The 24,347-nt window shown below is 39.8% G+C and overlaps 1 long non-coding RNA gene across 1 annotated transcript; it reads right to left on the minus strand.

The window, feature by feature from the left end:
• Positions 1–367: 367 nt before the first annotated feature.
• On the minus strand, positions 368–23,692 carry LOC141792985 (uncharacterized). The gene is made up of 4 exons (XR_012598378.1): positions 23,617–23,692; positions 22,587–22,668; positions 5,302–5,447; positions 368–552 (listed from the first exon to the last, which is right to left on the minus strand). It is a non-coding gene; the product is annotated as an uncharacterized LOC141792985 (long non-coding RNA).
• Between the last annotated feature and the right edge of the window lie 655 nt (positions 23,693–24,347).

Raw genomic sequence — 24,347 nt, forward strand, 5'->3', positions numbered from 1 at the left:
TAGCCTGTTATGACCTTATTTTATGACCAGCATTTTACCTGTACTTGCAAGACAAATGCAAATCTAGGCATTCTCCTAGGTGTTGGGAAGGGCACTGATAAAAATTATTCAAAATGTAACAATACACTGTCCATGTTGAAGGATTTAAAGCCCTGACCTCCCAATGTCTCTTCTTAGCTTCCAGAGATGAAAATGTCCCTTAGCCTTTACAGCTACTTGTGTAATGATTCTTTAACCCAGTCTTTCTACTGATCCAATTATGCAATGTTTTTTCCATGTACCTCATTCACTGATTCATGGTTGTGTTTTTGCAGCAGAGCATTGAAAATAAAACCAGGCACATTTACAGCTGCAGGTGGAAGGAAAATGTTTTTATGCATCTTATATCATCTTATATCACATGCATTTTTCATTTGGAGCAATAAACATACAAGCAAGAATGCATGGCCAGGTGGCTTGATTAAGGAATGCATATTTTATGGGGATTATCCAGCTGCACAAAGCATGGCAATCATGGAGGCAGGGACAGAGCTGGTGCAGCTTGAGGGAAATCTGCAGAAAAAAATACTTTTTTTAGTTGCCAGTTGAGTAAAAGATGACTTCCAATCTTGCTGTGGTAAAGGACAATGTATGGTTGGCAGGTAGTTGGGGGATATAAGACCCCAAAAGGGTGGGACAAGACCCAGACATGAACTTTTCAATGGTGGCCTTTTGTTCTCTTTAGCACTGGTTGCTTTTCTCATTTAGCCTGTGGGAAATAAGGTGTAGGAAAAAGTTATGGAGCCAAACAGCTTTGGTTTTTATGATGTCTCCAAACAAGTTCTGGGAGTTCCATTTTTCTGGACTGTTCTCTGTCTTCAAATTTACTTCTCTGCTGGTAGCCACTTTCAACTTTCTTGTCTAATAAATCCAAGGTTTTGAAAGTGCTGCTGAATTAATTATTGCATTGCTCAAAGATTTTCTTGTCATATCTCAGATGCGCTTAGAAGATTTTCTTCTACAGTAGGTTCACTTTAAGTTCACTGCACTGAAGCTGTGTCATGATAGATCAGACATCTGTTGGGAATATGTCAGTCAGACAAGAAATAAACTAAATAAGTCTACAGGATGAAGCTGTACAGCTACATGTTCACAGAATTTACTGACTGAGGTTCGGAGAAAGGACGAGAAAGTCTCACTGAGTTTTGACAAGGCTTTGCAGAAACTTCACATTTTGGGAGTTATTTAAAAATTAAGAGGATTTATTTTTTTATTTTTATTTTTTCTTTAAAGCTTTCAACTGCCAATTTTCTAGTGTTTTAGAAAACACTTATTTCAACCTCTGTCTGAAACACTTTGTTTTAGTTACTGTCTCTTTAAGGCTCCGTGCTCCACAAACCCCCTCCCCTCTTACTGGCCAGCCATTAGGAGGCCTGTTAGGAGCATTCCTTGGTGTTTGAGGCCTGCTACTCCAACATGAACTGAACCTGAAAGGAGATCCTTTCACCATGACCTCATCATTAGGCGAGTCTCTTGAGGAACTCCTGCAATTTTTAGAATGGACCATTTTAAGCAGTTTACGGACAGATTTCTACAGCACATGAATGTGTAGCAGCTTAGAAACCTGCACACATTTAGTTTGAACATCAAGCATTGGGAATTTATATCCATCTTTAAAACATGGGAAAGCATAGTCCACCCTCTTTAAACAATAGGTATGTGCATTTGTACTTTTCATTATGTCCCTTTCATTAAATCTGGTACCAGTTAAAGGCCTGCCTTATTATTGGGACATTGATTTCTCTTTGTGTGTTCTGATAAATAGTAAATCACATTGCCTGAGAAGGCTTGCCTGGCCACAGAACACAATAGACCTGATCATAATAATAGAGTTTAAAACTGTTGAAAGTGGATTTACTTGTATGGGTGAAATGACGGCATGATTGCTTAGCTTCTGTCCCATTAGCAGACACACAAAGCTGAACAGTTTGGTCAGGGTCAGTTGGCAAAGAATAATAAGCAACTTTAATAGCTTGGGTGCTTTATATTTTGTTCACAATAAGTTTTCTGTCAGTGAAATGGTTTACAATGGAATATAACCGGGCTATTCAACATGCAGCCCTTGGGCCGAATGTGTCCCACAGGCCCTAGCATGAGCAGCCTGCATGAATCCAATTTATGAAAAATAATTGAACAGCACATACATTCTGCATGAAAGTCGATTGTGAGTCTTTTCTATCTTTGTGGAGAGTTGTGCATGTGTGGGACCAATCAGAACAAGGTTCAGGGAACTGTTCAAAACATTCAGACAATGCTTACTATTCTGGCTTTCAAAAAAATGACTTCACTCAGAAAACAGAAGTTTAACCTTATACTGCAAAGTATTTAATACAACCGTCCAACCCAAATACAAAAGAATAGTCTTAAAAAAAGTTGTTCACTTTCCTATTTTCTACCATGTATCCATGGTACCCAAAAAAAATCATCCTAACTCTGTGCTACCAGTGGCAGAAATATTGTGTAGCTGTGTTAATCTCAGCATGTTAATGAGTAATAGAAGGGTGTAATATCATGTAGATTTGCATAATCCAATAATGCCTCTCTGTTATTTATTCACACTGGAGCTTTTACAAGCCTGAGAAGCTGAAATAAACCAGTTCATATGTAAGGCAGGCTACATTTGAATCCAGTGGACAAAAGGCAATCAGACCTGAGATCAGAGCTGCAAGGAGGTGTCAGGTTCTGTTTTTTTAAGCTCCTTGATTGTAGGAAACCTTCCTCCCCTCTTCATGCATCCCAGCTTGAAACCAAATAGACTGTCACTGCACTGCAGCCAACTTCAGGACACGGGGCCACTGAGGGCAGAAATAAACTGTTTGATCGTGGGGTGACTCATTTTGGCTGATTCCGAGGTGATGACAGAAATAATCCTGGCATGTACAAGAAAAGGTAATGTAAGGCCAAACAAACATTTAAGAACCTTTGAGTGTAAAATGTGCTTCGAGTGGAAAAGACAGCAAAAATTGAAGACATGCAAAATATGCAAAGCTTTGCTAAGACACTGAATTCAATATTAAATCATAAATTTAAAAGTGTAAAAACTGCAGTGACTTTCAGAAAATAACAAGAAAAAGCTTTGTGCAAGCCTTCAACGTGGATGACGAATAACCATCTGCACAGTGATGAACTGAGGTGCCTTTTAATTAAAATGTTCAATCTAGAGCACAGCAGAGGTTTGTCTCTGTTTGCAAGCCATGCCCTCATATTGCATTAATAGAAATTATTAATATTTTAGGATATCTTGTGTGGTTTTACAGAGTTATGTGGGCCACAGGTGTGTTTGGCACCCAATATATCAAGTCAGAAAGAAATGTCTGACCCCAAATAAAAAAAAAGGCAAAAACAAGTTTTTTTTTGTAATTACTTACTGGGAAAAGTTTTCTCAGCTCGATCAGTGTTCTCTGAGAGTACAAGTCTTGTTCTTTGGTTGGAATCCAAAACATGCCACGTGAAATAATTGGACTGTCTGTTGTATTCTGAAGGACTGTGATTACACAAGCACCTGCAAGCTTGACATTTCAGAGTGCAGAGGAAGAGGGTAGCACTTAAAACATCGCCTTGCAGGTGCTGATCATTTCATACACTTTGGCTTGGCTTTCTCCCACGTTTCATTTGTGTGAGCATCTCACAGTGCAGAAAATCTGCTCGCAACAATGAAAGGATGTTCCAGGAACACAATGTGCAGATGGTAAATGGGTACATCTTTTTAACTTAATCATGTTAAAGCATCTTACATCTGCAACTAATACTTGTAGTCTTCGAGAGCAACTGTTGCAGGATTTCTCTCATATGTGCAAATATTGTCAAATATGCAGCTAGCATGTAGTCTAGGTTGGCTTTAAAGGTAGGGTCTGCAGGATATTCCTCAAAATTAGAATGTAAACTTTAACAGATAATAATCCTGCTCAATCATCACTCCTGGGCCTCCACAGGTGTGTTAGTGTCCCTGTCTGCCTCAACTCTCTCCTCAGCCTGTAAGTTGATGTTTTGGTTGTTTCGGGATGTTTCTAGAGAGTAAGCATGATTAAATAGGCCAATTATAGCGCCCAGTGTGCAACTGACTTTACTTGTTGACCATAGACTGTATGATTAATGGCCATAGTCTCCCCGACGTCACCCGTCTGTTTCTGAAACAAACTTTTGAAGCTAATCGGCTATCGCAGCCATACAGGAAGTGATGGGGGCTTCCAGTACAGCTATGGTGCCAAATAGTCACATGACCTGAGCTGTGCCTCTAATTGGGTGAGCTCATGATCTTAATATCCTCTAAACTGTGGAGTTACAGTGTGTGCCTATGGTGAAACTGGCAGTTCGGACAGGCTGTACATGTTAAATTCTGCCTTGAAAATGTCTTCTTTTGGCTTGGTGTGTGTGTGGGACTTCCGGTACTTACGGAGCCAGCCTCAAGCGGACACTCGAGAAACAGCAGATTTTAACACTTCCACATTGTCTCATATTCTTAGACCCAAGGTTGCCGCTTGGCGTTGAGCGGTTAGTGGAAGAAGCTAGCGATAGTGGATGTAGCACAGAGGAGGAAAAACACAACTACAGAGAAACAAAATACACTTAACAGATAAAGCATTTCACTAAACAAGGGTGACGCTTGGTTCAACTTTCACTCACTTAACCCTGCTGCAGGCACTGAGCCAAAGAGGAGCCCAGTTTGAATTTGTGTTTACTAACAAGTAACAAAAATTTCTGCAGACCCTTAACTTGAGCTGGATGGAAATCTGTCTGAGCAGTGAAGGGATTCAATGCCTCTCCTGAGCCTGGTCATAGTGGAAGCTTACAGACTTGTTGAGAGCTGAAAACTACAGACACCAAACTGCATTTTGTCTGCAGGTAGTTTGACATTTTTATTATATTACATTTTCTCTAGCTCAACCTCTCCATGCTCCTTTGAATTGTGACTTCTTCACATGCCCACATGGAGTCAGATTCATTTAAAACACAGGTAACATGTACCAAGACCAGACAAACACTTCTGGCCACAGAGACAGGAAGCAACAATGTTGTCCTGCCAGGTTCATTAGATGATAAGGTCACAGAGACTATCATCACACTGACTTAATTTGAGTGAGACAGAAAGGTGAAATCTTGTTATATCCCGTAATGAGCAGAAAATAGTATCCAGAACCCACATAGACAGCACAACCCGTCTGGCGTCTTGTGTTACCAACGTTTTTGTTCCTTCTCTGGGTTCAGGCTTAGGATGGAGGGTGAGGTTAGGGACGGAGAAAAGTACAGGCACTCTTAACGTACCGTCTCAGAGGATGGGTTCCCCTCTGCTTATTTTTCACCACTGAGACAACCTGCAGACAGCGGGTTCAGGCTGCTAATGAGGGCGAAGCTTGCTCACCGTGACGCCAAGCTCACTGCGAAGGTCGCTGTCATCACTGGAGCATATGCTAAAATAAGAAAAAAAAAAAAAGGAATGTGGAGGTTCAGGGAAATGAAACCGACTAGTCTTTGTTCAAAAGACAGACACACTTCATAACCTATTTTTATATGAACTCATTACCATGACTCATAGAGTATCAGTGTCACACCCGCTGGAGCACGTCCAGACTCAACTGGGTTTTTTTTTTTTTTTTTTAGAAAAATCCACTCTTACTTTGCTGCACTTCTTTTTTAACAGATAATACAACCAGCAGTACTCAGGGCATTCCTGGTAGCATTTTAAAGTTCTCTTAATGTCAAAGGACTTAACAGCTTTGACATATTTGTTAATGTATTCCATTAGTCCTGAAACTAAATAGAGAGAAGCTTGATGTGATACATTAAAATGAAAAACACATGGACAAAAGAAGGGAGTAAATTACAACTCTGCAGCTTCTGTGTGCAATTAATGTGTCATTTAAAACCAGGGAATTATTAGTGTATTTAAGCCAGCTAAAATCCAGAGACTTTTAGGATGGCTGTGCCTCAGGAGGTTGAGTGGGTCCTCCATTAAACCAAGAGTTGGCTGTTTGATTCACAGCTCCTTCCAGTTCAGCAGTCTCTGTGTCCTTGGGCAAGACACCGGAACTCTAATTTGCTGCCGACGGGCAGGCCACTGCTTTGCATGGCTGGTCCAACACCACTGGTGTGCATGTGTGAGTGTCCATATGTGTGTTCTGAATCCCTTTGCAGAAATTGAAGACCAATTTGCCTGTTAAGGTAGCACAGTGATACAACATTCAGCACTGGAACCTGCTGTGTGAGTTAAAAAAATCAGCTAAAAGTTAAAAGAAGGCAGCAAACATGCATTTGAGGGTATGAACTTTTTGTCAGTTTCTCAACTGTGTACATATCTTTTAAACACGATTCAGGCATTTTTGAATGGTTTTGCATTATCACTTTATTTCATTATGCCATCTGTTAACCCTTAACAAGCTGTCAGTAAATATGTAGCTGCATATCAACTGTGTATCAGCTTATATCAAATAAAGTGTTTCTGGTTTTGCTATAATAGCAACTTTATGTTAAATCCAAGGGGCAACATCAGGTTTACAAAAAAAAGAAGCCTGAGTCGAAAGTGCTAAAAGTTGCAGTTCATTGCTTGATGCCGGCTGCAGAAAGACCAGAAACCACAAGCACACCAAGCCAAAAAAGAACCACACTTACAAAAAAAAAAAAAAAAAAAAAAAAAAAAACATTTAACGTCTGCTTCAAAACAAGGTTTTGGGTCTGAAAAGCTAATTTCACTGTCAGCAAACACTGTACAGGGGTGATTGTTTTCTAACTCAGCGGTATGGAAGATAATACCATCAAAAGTTTTTCCAATCAGAGGCTCAGCTTTTCTGACTGACTGGTCTGCCACCTAAGGCAACATTTCCAATATGGCCCCTATCACCGATTGCCTTCATTACTCTGTTCAGGAACAGATGGGTGACGTCCCAGAGACTACGTCCATAAATTAAACAGTCTTTGGTTTAATCCTGCTGATCCTGAACATATCCCACACAATGATACCATAACAAGCTCTAGTCTTTGCAGCTAAAGCCTGATGATGCTTGTTCCTTTGTACTCTAGTGTAACTGATTCTGTGTCCAATATAATGCAGCAGCAGTTAAGCCTGCCTGATCTTTACGACTGCACTGCCAGCTTTTACTGATGGTCATTTAAAGCAGTGATTCTTAAATGGGGGTGCATGTACCCCTAGGGGTATATGAGAGTACTGCAAGGGGTACTTGACGAATGTTTAAATAGATAATTGATTCAAAACAGCTTTCTCAACAGCATTTTTTTTTTTCGATGGGACATCAAACAGGGTATTATTTCCAAATAGAGCATATGAATTCATAAAATATATTACTTGCAAAACTGTTTTGACTAAACTGCCTCTGTCTGTTGACCTCAATTATTCAGCAAATGAGCACATATTTGCAAGCTAGCAATAGTGCATCCAGGAGTATAACAATTAACAGGTGGGTAAAACGAGACAAACCATCTGGGGGAAATGAGGTGGATAGTGAAGAAACCGCTACAAAGAAAGAATAAAACTAAAAAAACAAAGGATTTACAAAAACATCAGTATTTGGAGGAATATATTCTCTCTTTTCAAGTTGTTTTCTCATAACATTTCCTGAAAAAAAAATCTCAGCTATACAAGGGGGTACTTGGCTGAAATTACATTTGAAAGGGGTACACAAAGTGAAGAAGTTTGAGAATCCCTGATTCAAAGGGTCATCAAATAATTATGCTCCAAGTCTGATTTTTTTTTTAAGTCTTTGTTTTAAGATTACGGAATAAAAGCCTTTGATATGCTTATAATACACATATATGAGTTAAGTTTGACAAAATGTGTGGATATTTACAGTGAGAGATCACAGAGGTACTCTTTCACCATGCATGTACTAAAAAGCTCTTTCATGTGCTCACAGAAGGCCTTTTTAAACTCACCCAGGCAATCATCCACTTTCATCACAAGGAGAGTGACACATGTTTGTAAAAAGGAGTTTCAGTGATTTTTTTTCTTTGCCCCTACTTGAAAGCTTTCCAGCGAGTTACTGCACAAAGACGTTCCCATAGTGATGAATACTATATCTTTTGAACAGCATAAATATTTATATCCTGTGTGCTGCTTTATACAGGCTTGTTTGCTAGTATGTTGCTAGGTTACAGGTGAGTAATCTTTAACTGCATCTTAGTATAGACCTGGACCATATGCAGATTGTGTGATTAGAAAGCCTGCCTCTTAATTGTGGGTCATGAACAGAGAAAAATATAAAAGCGAGACCATTTCGTGATCACTTTTAAACTCCTCACAGGGCCTTTAAGTTACTTCTAGTTACAAGATAAAACCTCACTGTTTTAATGAATGCCACATAATGTGTTTTGATAAAGAAGAGCATTTTTCAGCATCTCACATTTAATCAGATTCCAACCTCTTCAACATGTGCAGAGCTGTTCCGTCAAAAATAGCAGAAGAAACTGTTCCTGCCATCTGTTCCTGATGACAACACACACCGCTGTCGCTGCACCAGAGTGCATAATGTGTGACAAATCAGGAAACATAATAAAACCCACGCTTGCTCCGCTCCTCTACACGTTTCACCTCCACTTGCCCCTGCACCAGAGATGACATTCTCTTCCTCTCTCCTGTTAGTAACTTCTGATGTCTGTTATTCATTTGTTTGTATGATTTTATCCATCAGGAAATTCAATAATCCTGACTCCTTTTAAAGTCTCCAGATATACTAGCTTTTCTCAATGGTCATGTTTGCATACTTGATGATTTTCTCCATGGTGGTCTCGGAGGGGAACACCACAGACACTACAGGCTCTGGCTGCATTCAAATTTCCCTTTCTAGTCTCCCAAGCAACCACAGGAAACATTCAAAAAGACAATTGAGAATTTGCTGGAAACTGACTTTAGCTGTTAAATCCCACACATTTAGTTCTCAGTGCTGGTCAACAAAAGCTAAGCATCATTATCATGCAAATACTAATTTACCCTGTCTGTCCGAGTGAGGCAGAAGCTGCAGTGGCTGCTCTCCAGTCCTCTCTAGCTAATGTAATATTACACCAAAGTCTGCAGGCATCGTGCGTATATCTGAGCAGCCTAAAAGCCTCGAATGGACTCAATTATGCTTCATCAGAATGAGTGAATCTGAATGTATTTCCCTTATCTCCCTCTGCCCCTGGCTCTATTCTGTCCCCAAGGAACAGACATTAAAATCTCCAAATTCAGCTTCCAATGAGATACTTTCACACAGGCCAGCTGTGGAGACACGGCCAGAGATGAGAAATGAACACCAGCCACCAGCTAAATGAGGAAATAAGGAAGTTAATAGTGGCCGACTCTTTCCTCTGATGGATTGGTTTGATGATCCATTTGGACTAAATTAAAAACTGTATGGTGTCAGCAGCTGCTGATAAGATTTTCATCTGACAACTGAAAGTTTATTCTTCATACGTTATATTTACAAATCTGCCTTTTTCTCCATCTGTTTGACATACATTGAAGTGAAGTATCAGTGGTACAAGTCAGTGACTTATCAGTGGGACTGACTACTGGGTACATTCATGAATTATTATAATTCAGACAAGTCCATACAGATGTACGTTTGTGCTAGAAGAAGAACATGCAAACAGTTGATGTTGTGAGAATAGTACAGATTTTTAAGAGTTAGTCACCAAAACTACTTGGCTCTGAGCAGCTAAAGCATCAAAGTTGAGGTGCCAAGAATGAATTGGTTGAGAAGTTAAGGGGCCGTTTACACAACAACGTTTTTAGGGTGAAACACAAAAATATTGTTCCATTTCGGCCTTGCGCTTACACAGAAACTATATTTCAGCTGACCTAAAACGCAAACTTTGAAAACGGCTTGTGGAAATTTTCTGAAACGCTGGGGCCACTGTTGGCTTGTAAACAACAAGCCGGCATTTTTAGTGGAAATGCTGACATCACATTCCACATACAACAGTACCGTTGTTACGATGCTCGTCGACCACCATGTTGTGCTTATGTTGCCCAATCTGCAGAATACAGAATACTTTATTGATCCCCGAGGGGAAATTTCATTTCAGTTACATCCCTTCCAAGGCATATAAGAAAACAAACATGGGGAAACACAGAAATGGGATGAACCCAGGAGCAGCCAGCTACCCAGTGCCCCTTTGCAATAGATTTAAAAAAAAACAACACTGGGAGAGGAGAGGGGGGAAAAAAAGGTTGATTCCAGACTATTCTCAACAGGGGGCGTAGTTTGAGATCAAGAAAATAACACCTCAGCATATAAGCACATGATAACAACAGACAAAAACTCAAAGACCAGTACAAGTGTCACTGCTCAGCCATGGAGGGGGCGCGCACACAGCCTTCTCGGGCACTCACGCATCGCCCTCTGCAGCTGAACTGTGACAGAGCCAATGAAGGCTGACTGTCACCTGTACACGGGATGATCGACCTGACTCTACTTTGGCGGAGATCTAACAAAAGCGGCTTCTGGACAAGAGAGTTGTAGTGCCAACTACAGGCTTGGCATGCTTACTACAGTGTTTTCAGTAGCTCAGCGTTTCCATGTAAACACCGTTTTTTTCACTGTGTTTTAGCGTTTTTGGATGAGACATTGTTGTGTACATGGGGCCTAAATGTTATTCTTTTGTACCTGTGGAAACATATACAGTAGACTTGTCAATAATTGGTGCCAACTTGGATCATGTCCCAAATTTGTGAGATTTCTGATTTTCTAAGCATGTTGTGTGTAATGCACAAACCATCCATTCTTCTCTGAATCAATTCTTCTTCCTGGAGATTGCGTTACATTCTGGCTGAGCCATGTGTATGTATATAGAGTTAAAAAAGTCCCCAGTAATACATTCAAACACTTGTTAAAACAGAGGTAAGCTCCAAAAGCAGGATGTTCTGCTGTTGGACCATTGCTTCTGTTTGAACTCTCACTACGTGCCATGAATGAAAGAAGGAACAGGAAGGATTGGAGTATTGAGATTGTTGCAGGATAATTCCTGTTCTGTTTGCACATGAGCGAGCTCTCCATCAGTCTGTGGCCCCATGTGGTGCCAGTCACAGTCAGATGAATACATGTTATATTACCTCAAACACAAAGATGAGAAAATCCATTAAAAAAGCTCATGTCATGGGAAATGACAGCAGCTACAAAGCAAAGAAGGAAGAGGCAGTAATCTCCCTCTCTCCATTTCTTTCTCTCATTCTCCCTCTAATGCATCCCTTCCCTTGCAGGCTACATGGTTTGCATCATGTATGAAGTGAAAACCCAGCAGGTATGTTTACACTGAAGGCCCTACACACTGTCAGATGTTGTTCTGAAAGGGGTTGTCTAATTTCAGAAACAAATGATTATGAGGAATATTTCATGGTTACAATAAATCTGAACATTGGAAAGTGTTGTTACTCTCCTTTTTATAGCAGGGTCCAGCAGGGTATGTCTTTGATTTGCTGTGATTTGTTATGAAAGTCTGAGAGGTGCTTGGACATAAACAATGGCTGTTCACTCCAGGAAGTTTTCTTTAATTATTCCAATGGCAGAATGATGGATTGCAAACATCTTTGTCTTTCCAGCAAATCCTGATAACACATGTTCTCCCAAATTGCTAAGGGACTCTTGTGTTGTTTCCAAATAAATCTCACTGCTTTGTCTTTTAAAAATACATAGACAGACTGTCAAATCACATTATGTGTTCGAAGAGTCAGTTTATCTCTGCCTCAAAGGTGTGAAAAGAACATTTTCCTTTGGCCAAAAAGTGGACAGTATTCAAAGTCTTGGTACTAAGCCAATATAACCTCCGCCTCTCTGATACTCCAATTCAGTCGAAGGTCTGAGAAGGGTGATTCTTACAGTCAGTGAAAAACATTGACCTTATTTCAAGTTTTAGAACCTTGGTGATCTGTAAAAATTCAGATTTACTCATCCCACCAATGGCCTCAACTGTACCTCCTTGCTACAGATTTAAGACCCCCAGGTGTGAAGGATTTGTTTAAGCCAAACTTAGATTTTAGCTCTTTACTTATGGTACTGAAAATGAGGAGAAAACTGCATGAGCCTTAGTTGGATATGCCGAGCTGTTGGGTGCAGATTACAAGAAAAACTATTTAGAATAGAATACAATACAATAGAATAAAAAAATACTTTATTTATCCCCGAGGGGAAATTCAGGAGTCACAGCAGCAATTAAGAAAACAAAAGTGAGAAAGTGTATAGAAAGTGCCAAAAGGTCCACAAGAAAATAAATGACGACATCCCGTCCACCACTCTCCAGCCCAGCCAGTCTCCACCTCCACAGGGTCCAGGACTGAGCCTCCCCAGCAGTCTGTTCAGTCTCTGTCTCCTGAATCCTGTCTGCTCACAGCAGGCGAAGCTCCTCCAATGTGGCGCCGGCGTCCGATGTCAGCTCCGTCAGCTGCGTCCGTGAACAGCACGATGCTACTCTGCCCTTCGGCAGCCCCTCTGCCGCTGGATTAGCACGGCTAGCTCGTCCATCCCACCGAAGATAGTTCCCACATTCCCAAGAACGATGGATGGGAGGTCAACGTCGTCACCTCCCAGCTCACACCCAAGAACCAGCACGTCGTTCTCACCTTCTCCTCATCAAGCCCTACACTAGTTAGCATCGACATGCTACAGGCTGCTAACAGCTAATTTCTCATGTAAACAATGCAGCCATGGTTACATGTAGGATCTCCAGAAAAACACAGGAGAAAAGTAGTAAAAATATCACTGATACACAAAAAGTTTGTTGTCCATGACCAACAAATGAACCATACAAAGTAATGATCCACTCCAAATACAAAGATGACGAAAGAGAGACGAAAAAAAAATTACAAGAAATGGACAAAGAAGAGAGAGCTGCTGCAACAGGCAGCTACTTGGGCAGCGCCTAACAACGTTTTATTACGTTAGCAACGTTATTCTATTGTGAAATAAACTGTATGGTGCAGTACTGGATGATATGAAGCTTGTGTTTTGTGGTCCATGGTTGGTTGACATGGCACCCTCTCAGTCATTGCTGCATCTTCAAGAAGAGTTAAATAAAGCTCTGAAGCAGATTGAAGCAGAAAGACACTCTTACCAGCCCACCTCCCACATGCATCTATGTAATAATAATATCTCTGAGATATACCAGGCGTGCTCCTTGAGAGCGTGATGCTGTACTTATCTCCACTCACATACCCATCACTAGTGCGAGATGTGTATCTCCAGAGCCCCTCTGGTTTTCTCGGCACCACTCAGAACTCATCCAATAGGAAATGCAAACCTCAGACCATACTTAGATACACCCCTGCAGATCTATGTGCATGTTAAATAAATGAATGATGCTGATTTAAATGTTCTCTTTCTAGGGCTTTGTGCAGATGAATCTATTTAAAGTAGTTGTTTACATTTAATGAGGATGTTCGTTCTCATGCAGGCTACGCACGGTGATGTGCACTGATAGTGAAGGTTAGGAGATTGGAGAGGTGAACTCAATCGTGGATTTGTTTCAGGTCCCTACTTCGATTATTTAGAGTGAATTAAACTCTATACAGGGGTAAAGACTCAGGGATAGGTCAAGATATTGAACTTGCTTATTACCTGATAAACATTTATCATCTGCTTATCTTAGTCATCTTTATATACACACATGGGGGATGTCAGCTATTATTTGTCTTTAGATCGAGGCATTTTTATTTGATCCAAAAATCTGCCACTTCCAGGAATATAGTGCTAAAATTGCTACTTTGGCACTGTGTAAGACATTATTTAATGCATGTAAAATGGATTAGTTTAAACCATGTGACGAGCTTGATTTCAATAATAATGTTGGTGTGATAAAATAGTTCGTATTTGTTGATCCTGGCAGATAAATATCCCTTTTTAGCTATTTTTCTTCTTTTCTTCCACTACTTTCTCCGTCTAACATCCACTCTTTGCATGAAGGAAAGTGGCATTTTAGTAATGTCAGCCAGCAGAGAGCTCAGAAAGCTGGCTGTGGGCTGTCAGTTTGAGAAGTTTGAGTGCTGTGAGCCGAGTGTCAGAGGACTGTGAACTGTCAGAGCTAAAGGCAAGTCCAACACTTCTCAAACACCCTGAACTCTCACTCCACTTAGAAAGTCCACTATGACATTCAGTGACTGAAGAGAAGTTTTTGACATGAAGAACTATGTGAAAACATGTGGCCTTGTTTCTATATGAAGTTATTCAGAAGTGTATCGTCATCATTGACAAATACTGCAAGTTTCCTTTGTGTTGCTTTCTAAAGGCTATACTGTATAACAGCTTATTTCATGGTCATATGCTTTTCCATCTCCCAGCAGCAGAGTAAAAAGCATGCTCACTGTCAAACCTCACATTGGTTACATTCATTTATTTACCAAAAACTGGGATGTAAATAGCTAAAATGACTCTGCTCTCTGTGGGAGCCAAAGCACAGATACAATATTAAAACCCCCGCAGAGCTCTGCAGGGAGCATGCAATGAGTCAGCAGGTAGTTATTATGTGCTTTGCAAATGGACAATTCTCATTTACGGATAATAGGGGAAATGGTGGTGTTTCCTCTCACACACACATTTAATGTTTCCAAGCACACCATTAATACAGGAAAAACACAATAGCCATCTCTTTATCCAATTTAGCATGATTTGCATGGTTAGACTGAAAAGTTCTCCCAGCCTTTTGCTTTTCTTTGCCAGGTTTCAAGGAAAGGGAGATTTTGTTTTTGCAACATATGTGCCCAGGGCTCACAGAAGGTTGCTGGTTCAATACTAAGGGGCTTCTCTATGTGGAGCTTGCATGTGCTCCCTGTACATCCCTCCATCCCCAGTCTACTGCAACCCCAAAAGGGGAAATTAAGTAGAAGATGATGGATTTTAAAAGACTGCAGTAATAACTGTCATTTTATGTATGATCCATTCAATCCCAGTAATGTTGCTGTTTGGATTGGCAACCATCCTCAGTGCGACTGCAACCCCCAGACTCTTTATTTCTCAACATGTTCGGGTCCTGATTGTCCAGCATCAATATCTGTATGACCTTCAGTCTTCAGCTAATAGCAAGAAAACTCCAGAGACGTGATGATTGAAAGCAGTGTTTCTCTCCGGCCTTGGCTTTTGCTTCTTTGGCTTTTAAGGAAGATTGAGTACGAACGAACGAACGAACGAACGCAGTTTTATTTACAGCTGAGACTTTAGAAAAGGCCATGGCTGAAAAGAGAAAGGGACCTGAATCAGATTTTCTCTGCTACAGTTTCTCATCTTCTTGGTCTTTAGAAATAACACTTTAGATTCAGGTTTGCAGATCTTACATAAACTGACTACATTGCAGTCATTTGATCAACAAATTTACCTTCATCCAGCCACTTTATCCTTTCTTTATTTGGCGACTTTTAACATGCATAAAATTTACAAGCCAAAGCTTGAGGGAAGTGATGTGCTGATACACTTCAGGATGCAAAGAAACGGGACTTGATCTCACACTGAAACATGACTATGATGTCCAAGGAACAATATCAGACTGATATGTAAATAAATGAAACAGAAGCAGGAGCATTTTGGGGAGCTTAAGACTAACTCTTCCATCAGCCCACGTTGTGTGATAAAGACACACGTACTCCCATTTGCATTCCAATCGTGTTTTATTTCTTGCCTGCTCCAGGTCTGATTGGAGCTGTAATGACTGAAAAAAGTCTATTCTTTGTCTGCAGGATGCGGTGACAGAACATTTTGCTGGCAGTACATCCTCTGATTTGCATTCTAATTAGAGCTTGAACAAAACGGTGATAGTCTCAAAACTGTTATTGCAAGTACCGCCTGCACACTTAACTCACTCTTAATGGCAAAACACATTTTAGGGAGCAAACTTTCAGATCCTGCAGTGATGACAGTTTGTCTTTTTTTCTTTCTTTGTAACATTAAGTGCTTCTTTAAACACCAAGCTGGCATTTTAGCACGCATGGACTGGCTTCTCAACGAGGAAATCTACGTTTGACTTTCAATTTAATGAGTGCAACTCACATATAATGTCCATTTAATCAGATTATTGATACATGGTTCAACAGTTGTGACACCCAAGAGAACACAAGGAGACTATCTTTGTGTTCTGCAAAAACAAATGATTTAACATGGAACATTAAGTTAACAAAGTTAACAAAAGACCAAATGTTCTGGATTCTTCTGCTGTCTTTCTATCAATAACAAAGACAGATGTCTAATAGGAGCAGACCAGAAGTATTTATATCTGCACATAAGGACAGAGTACGCGTGTCGATCATTGCTGGATGAGAAACTATGCTGTGCTAATACAAAGAGCTGGAGCTTGAAGTCCTGCCAACATATTAGCGAGCATTTTATGTGATTTATTGATGCACCAAGTGTTGACTTTATGATGGGAAATGACAGCCCTGAACAGCAGGAAGTTTGTGAGTCTGTAAATGAAAATATGTGTGAAAATAGGGCTCAGAGACATTCAGTATAGGTAACTTGGAGCTGTTCTAAATCACATATTGTGAGTCAGTCAAATGCAGCTCTAACCTGTTATTCCATCAATAGTTTTCCTTTTATTCTAAAAAAACCTGAGTAAATTTCTCACCATCGGGACAAAACCTGAAAAAAGTTCAAAAAGCAGCTTCTGAATGTTTAAAATCCTTTACTATCTTTTACTTTATGAGACCTGGCTGTGAAATAGGAACTGATAAAAAGTTTTAAGTACTTTCTGTGCCCTGAACTGATACCAATCCACGCTGGATGATTTATTCTGCATTGTATTATGAAACCTGTAGTGCAGCTTTAGCGTTAGCTGTGTCTTTGTGACAGAGAGGTACAGCCAGAAAAGGCTGGCAAGAGGGAGATTGACTTCAAAACATTCTGTGTTTCTAGGTCGCCTCATCGGCTGCTGAGATTTATGAGAAGCCAAACAACCCGGAGATGCATTGATGTGAAATAAACCTGGAAGCTTTCAGCCTGTAAGAAAAGGATGGGGCTTATTGAACCATGCTGCGTTCAATAACCATGATAGGGTTATTTTTGACTGAGGCTGCAGTGACCTAAATCCAAAGTTTCTCTGAATGTTTTGGATTTTAGATATGCTTCCTGCCACATGAACACTGTTTGCATGTTGTGTTTGGGAGTGTGCTTTCAAAGTCGACTGTTTGCATTATACTTTTGGACATTTTCTGATGCAAACACAACGTCCTTACCAAATGGATTCCTCGCAGATGCAGAGACTAAATTACTGTTATTGAATTATTTTTTTTATTCAAGGCTCTCTTTCAATCTCTTCTCTGGTTGCTTTGATAAAAAGCAGCTATAAATCAAAGTGGAAATAAAAGGTTTGCGACATGATCCCTCTCCTTTTTATCATAACATTGTGGGTACATTGTGTTTACTCTAAGGGACACTTTGGGATTGTGGTATGCAGCAGAGGTGTGGACTTGAGTCATGTGACTTAGACCCAAGTCACAGTTTTGATGACTTTGGGCTAGGGCTGCATGTAGGGATGGGAACCGAATTAGGTACTTCTATGGGTAGCGACCGAATTCTGTCAAAAGTACCGGGTACCGATTCACATAAAATCAAAAGGTACCATGTTTAGGTACCTAAATCCATCCTTGTTGCTGTAAGGAAGTGGAAAAGTAGGAGATTTTCCATGCTGGACATGAACACAACATTGCAAGGTTATATACTGAAGATTGAATATGTTAAACTGAAACATTTGTATATTTCATTATAAAAAATTGATATTTCTTTAGCACACTTACACAAAAAATTAGAGAAAATTGGTACCATTGAGTACCGGAACCGATTGCCAGGTACCGTGCATTGGTACCGTATTGTTTCAAATGTGAAAGGTACCCATTCCTAGCTGCACGATTATCGCAATCGCAATCGCAATCGCAATGTCAGCACATGCAATTCAGATTTTTCTCCATAATAACCAAGCAAGTCTGTAGACTCATCATGACACAACTTTTTTATTAAATCGCAAGCACAATCGCAATCCCAATATTGTCCACCTAATCGCAAATCGCATCTTTTCCCCAAATCGTGCAGCACTACTTTGGACTTGACTTGACAGTATAATCAGAGACTTGCAACTCGACTTGGACTTTCAACAACTCGGGACTTGACTCAGACTTTAGTCTAATGACTTGAAACCACTTGGTTTTTTTGGGGTTTTTTTAGAGAGAGAGTGTGCTGAATAAAATGTACCCCTGCTCAAAGTATTCAACTAACATGACGGCAATTCTATCATTTTTAGGACAACAAAATTTCCCACAGATTTTGCCTGATTGAATGCATCTATTAACGTCCAATCAGGTTAGAGAACAAACAACAAGGGCGGACAAACAACAAGTCCGCCAGACTGCTCAAGAGTGGCAGTTACCCAAACCAGTATGCTACCAATGATAATTTCATTCTTGTTTTCAAATTACGAGGTCGTAAACCAAAAAAATATTGCTGTGTGCAAAACGTGCGACACAAAAATAACTGACAGAGAATTGACAACTTCAAACTTTGTTTGGCACCTAAGGTTGCACAAACAACGGCAAAGTATACCTAGGGATACCTGTTGTGATAAAATCCTTTGGCTAGCTTTAGCTTAGCTCCCATTTCAGTACGTTACTGTCAAGTCATTAAAGTTGTAACAGCGTGTGTCTCACTGTGTCTCAACTATGAAGAGACCACAACGACAAAGTTTTGTCGTGATGGTTTTATTTAAAAGATAAAAGATTTTAAAATGCATTCATTGTATTTGTTATATTTAATAGCTTGTTACATCGTTAAAATGGCATTTTCTTTGGTAAACAGTGCTTGTGACTCAAAAGGACGTGAAAATTCCATGCCTGTGACTTGTACTTGACTCGACTTCTTTTATGTTTACTCAAGACTTGACTTGGCTACCTTACTTGAGACATGACTCTAGACTTGGGATTTAAGACTTGAGACTTAGGGTGGGTCACACTGGCCATCCAAACTTAATGGCCCAGCTTAATCATGATTGCCCCCCCTGCAGCCCCATTCCCCAGCTGGAGAGTGGCACAACTTCAATATGAACCAGACTTTGGCAGGTATCACACACACACGGCCCACCTAAATCTTTGTGAAGCATCTCTTCACATAGAGCTCATCAGAGCTAGCGCAATGAGACACAGAGAGCACTGCTACAACTTTAGAGACTTTTTGACTCATGATAAGTCATTTTGGTCCGACACTGCCCTCTAACAACCCCACTTTGTTTAAAATGATTGTCGAGAGATACAGTCGCTGCGATCATACATCATGGATCACATGCGCATGATTGAGCTTGTGCATGAAGTAAACCCTGCCAAAACAGAGAAGCGAGTTGTGCTCAAGCACGACACGGTTGCAGTTACACTGGCCTTTCAAAACGTGCTTTAGGGCTGAAGCATGCTTAAGCACGGCATGGTTTGCCAGTGTGACTGCATCCTTACTTGAGACTTGCAAAGCAATGACTTGCTCCCACCTCTGGTATGCAGTAACCAGAACTGCTTAAAATGTGAATGTATACAGATTTCATGTAAAATGAAAAGGATTGTGTTTGAACTCAAGGACACTTCAGCAAATTTGTCTATGAGTCATAACATGCACATCAGTGGGAGCACCACAAACATGACACAGTGACATGTACACCGCTCTGATGTCAAACACTGACATTGTCTCCCCACTTTCAGACTTTTTTCCTGCCATAAACTTGTCACTGAAAAATGCAGACAAGACATAACAGGGTTTACATGTTCAGTTGTGAACTGGCAATCTGTAAGTGTCTTAAATTATGAAACATATGACCCAACAGGAAATATTAGACATGACAGAAGAGCAGTCATGTCTTATATAACTTTGACAGAGGTGGTTTTCAGAAGACTGAGGGTATACTTTGACAAAAGCAGCTTGAAATGTTTTTGTTTTTTTTCCTGCTTTTAAACAACTAACATTTCACTTTGAAACATCATGAATGAGAGTTTCTCATCAAACTTTTCAGGACAAACAAACCAGACTGAGAACATCATTAAGTATCTGAGGTTGACAAGACCTCCCTCGTTTCACAGAGATGGTGTCTCACTTTGATTTGTCTATTAAGTGACAGAAACCTTGAGCGGTTGAGAGCAATAAGTGAAATGTAGAGAAAAGAGAAGAAAGTTTTTTTGAAAATGATGAAAAACTGTTTAAAACAGCTCTGTGGGGCTGACTCGAAGCATTTTCACATTACACACATACACAATGATATTGATAAGTGGAGCTTTAGACCACATCTCATTTGACTGAGAGCCCTCTGAAGCTGCTCTTGTGGACCTCTAAGTGACCCCCCAATGTCTACTCCAGCCCTTGTGCTGCAGAGGAAGCAGGCTGCACTGTATCATTTGGTTCCACTTCTACTTTAACTATAAAAAAAAAGGAAAAGCAGGACAGAAACCCTCTCCACAGCCACAGCCACAGCAGGGGAGTAATGCTACATCAGTCAGAGGGAATAGTTAAAAGCTTTCTGGGAGTTTGACAGCTGCAGCGCTGCAGAGTTAAGAGGAAAACTTGTATGAAGTGATGGCGTATGAACGCCTTCATACATCTGCAATGCGTCTACACTGCAGGAATACGGCTGTGTGTGAGTATTGGTACTTCATACTTATTGTATTGTAATCTATCAGAAAAATGAAAATCATTTTCTTTTGCCAAAGCAAATCAGATGACACTGAGTCCACTTGTATGAAGCTACAGCTCTGTACATTCTGCAGAAACTCAAGAGCTCTTACAGCTGATGTCTTTACAAGAATGTAGGGGTGCACTGATCACAATTTTCTGACCGATCACCAATCTTTAAAAAGCCTGACCTGCCAATACAGATTTGGGCCGATACACATTTTTATTTTTTATAACTGACAGAACATAAGTTCAATATTCCAATCTTATTCAATCAAAAATCATAGAACAATACCTGTGAAACAATAAAATCTTTATGTTTTAGCTTTAACAACCAATAAAGTGTCCTGAGTTTTAGGTCTGAGAGCAAAGCAACAATGGCTAGCTGTGAGAGTATAAGATCAGTTTCGTTTGTAAGGATGGGACGATCACCGGTCTCCCAAAATTAAGGAAATCGGCACTGATGGATCGGCCAGCCAATCGATCGGTGCATGTCTACAGAAATGTGTTTCTCCTGATTTGAAAATGAGCTTCATGAACATCTAGAGTTCAAAAAACATATTAGAGGACACAAGACTAAAAATCAATCTTTGCCCTCTGAAAAAATCTTTCCACCCCACCTCCCGGATGTGGAAGTGAATGTCCACATTGATTGCACCCAAGTTAACTTTCAGGTACTTTTTCAGTTTTATTCACTCCAAATTAATTAAAAGTCTTTTTAGTTAAGGTATTTTCACACTGGTAAACAAACTCCTCAGCTCCAAATGGAGTCCCGGGGTAGAAATCAATGTGCTTGCAAACTTGCAGGTCATGTTTCAGAATGTCTCACTCTGTTTGGCCCTGTCCTGAGAGAGTTAATAAGGCAAACAGGTTTATAAAAATGGATGTGGTTTAAAGTGTGTATGCTTGCTGCTCTTTGCAGACATGCTCTGATGAAGTATTGATTTTTCAGCGGGTCTGGGTAATGAAGATAACTTGAGGCATTGACAGAATACGTAAAATGATCCTCTGGAAACGGCACAGCTGCTCCTGTGTCTGAGCTTGCATCCTTCAAATTTTAATGGTCCCTGGTATGAATTTAAATGTAAATGCAAACAGAACAAATTACTCTCTGTGAGATTAGGAAGCAGTGGGGAGAATCAAATCAGTCTGGGCTGCCACCTTAAAATAAGACACAAGTATTCTGAAATACAAATGTAGGTTTTGGGAAACAAACTTAAAAATGCTACACTTTTGCATTTCACTGTGGCAAATATCAACCATCTGTTTTAAAGTCCTCTGTGCAAAGCAGTATATTTCTCTAGTGAGAGTTGTCACAAGGGAGTATTTATTTTCCCATCAGCTTTTTGTACAGGCAATTTTCCCTTTTGATTGCATCGCTTATACTTAATCCATTCTGGGTTAGCAGACCAATTGTTGCCACTCCCTTAAGACATCAGAGAACTGCCTCAATAGGTTTTTTTTCTGGCTTGTCTGCATACAGATATAACTACCTTCTAATACATCCGATTCTGACTAGATGTTGAAATAACTAGCAGTGTTTTTCCCAAGTTAAAGACTCTGTTTTCCATAAGCACTATCACTTACTGTAGTAAAGACATGACTTTTTTGAGACCTGAGTTTGTTTTGGAGAGCAAATCTTCTTTTTGTTCAAGACAACTTTCCCCAGGATGCAAAGTGACAAGGTAATGTGTCTGTCTGTAGTTATGTAGAAACATTGTTTGAAATGTGACAACAAGCAGGGGAATCAATACTGACTATAAATAACTTATGTGGAAAAGCACTTAAAAAAAGGCAATTTAGGCCCTAATAATCTAATTTTAATTTATGGACAGGCAAAAACATTAAAGTTTTGGTGCTATATAAATAAAGATTGATTGAAATGAGACTGCAAAATCTTTTCAGGGCCTCAAAATTGAGATATTTCATGATTTTAGAGGACAAAACACTTACCTTCCACCTCCTTAAGCTATCTCCACAGTTTAGTGCTTTAGTGCCGGTGAGCGATAAGAGCTGATAGCTTTCTCCCATTTCCCTGTGAGATGGGGACACAGGATAAGATGTTTAAGAAAAGTTGTCCTTGAATCCAAAGCTTGCAGATATATATATATATAAAAAGTCACATCAAAAATAACACATTTGCCGCAATTCAGTGTTTGAAATATGCACAGTTGATGCTCTACAAAAAGCCTCTTTGCTGCTTTCCTATTGAAACACATTTCTATAGTAGCATGCTTTTATCGCTTTCTATACCCGCTCAACATGCTTTCATAACGCTTACTGTTGGTTGCTTTACAAAACTGATTCAAGGACAACATTCAGCGAGGATGTTTCAGCTTTATTCTGAGGATCACAGGAGATAGAAAACACCACACTGAACCTCTGAGAAGATCTTGTATTTTTGTTTCTGAGGCTAATCTGCTGAGAGGGATGTCTTTCATTTGTCTTTTTCAGTGCAGGAACCCATATAGCTATACAATAATGTGTGTATAGATAAGGCAAGAAGTAAGCAGCACCAAAGCACAGTTGTATGGGGAAGATAAATGGAAATTCTTCTTAATATATTCAAGCAAAAATTGCTCAAAATGTGTATTTGGCCTATTTTTGTTGAGAAAAGTGTTACAGGTCCCAGGAATAGTACCATAGCAATAAAAATGAATCATGTGAAATACAAGTAAAACTCAGGTGATAAGAAGACACACTCCATCGTCCAGAATGAGTCTCTTGATCAAGTTTTAAATACACTGCTTCAGTTTCAGTTGCGACATGCCTGCAAGACAACACTCGGGTGTACAAAACCCGCGAGAGGCTGACAGGCAGCCTCACATCGCCTGCACCTGGGGCGGGAAAATACCGCGACTTTTTAACAGTCAATAACTTCCTAAAGACTCACAACAACTTCGAAACTTAGACAGAAAGCAACTGAAATATTATCTCAGTGCTCTAAGGATTAACATAAGTGGTTTTTCAAAAAAGTACTTACCTGTGAAATACAGGTAAAAACCCAGTTGAAGAAACAGGACACTCCTTCCACAATGAGTCCGCGCGGTCGGCGTCAGTGCTGCCCACAAACGACCCCCGGCACAACCATTTCGGTGTCAAAAGTTCCACCTCAGGTTCCACTCTGATTTATAATGTTTTACAAAATACAAGATGTAGCTAAATTTGCATCATATGATCGCTGTCACTGTCTTTAGGCAGTGTTAGGTGTTTTTTCAGTCTCCAAAAAATATTTTTTCACACAAAACATAATACATATAGATACAAAAGTGGTCACACAAGTATTTACAACAATTATAATTGTATTTAATTGTTGAAGAGAAGAACTGGAAAGCATTTTTCAGTCAGTTTTGAATCTATTTTTTCGTGGTATTTGTTAAAACACCAAACTCTTCGCAAAAAAATGAATAAATAAATAAAATTAAAAAAAGAACAAATAAGCAAGTCTCAAAAGTGCACCAATGCAGGAGGGGCTGTAATACAGGAACATTTTGGTATTTGTTAAAACAGCAAACTCTTTGCAAAAACATGAATGAATAAATAAAATGAAATGAAATAAAGAACAAAGCAAGTCTCAAAAGTGCACCAATGCAGGGAGGGGCTGTAATGCAGAAACATTTTGAACCCAGAGCATAGACTTTATAATAGGCTATATGGTAATAAATGGAGCAATATCAAAAGTAAGACAGGCTTCGAGCCTTCTCACTAACTACT

Source organism: Halichoeres trimaculatus, unplaced genomic scaffold (genome assembly GCF_033239565.1).
Source record: "Halichoeres trimaculatus isolate MK-OKI-2021-1 unplaced genomic scaffold, fHalTri1.1 fHalTri1_scaffold_7, whole genome shotgun sequence".
NCBI classification, from domain to species: domain Eukaryota; kingdom Metazoa; phylum Chordata; class Actinopteri; order Labriformes; family Labridae; genus Halichoeres; species Halichoeres trimaculatus.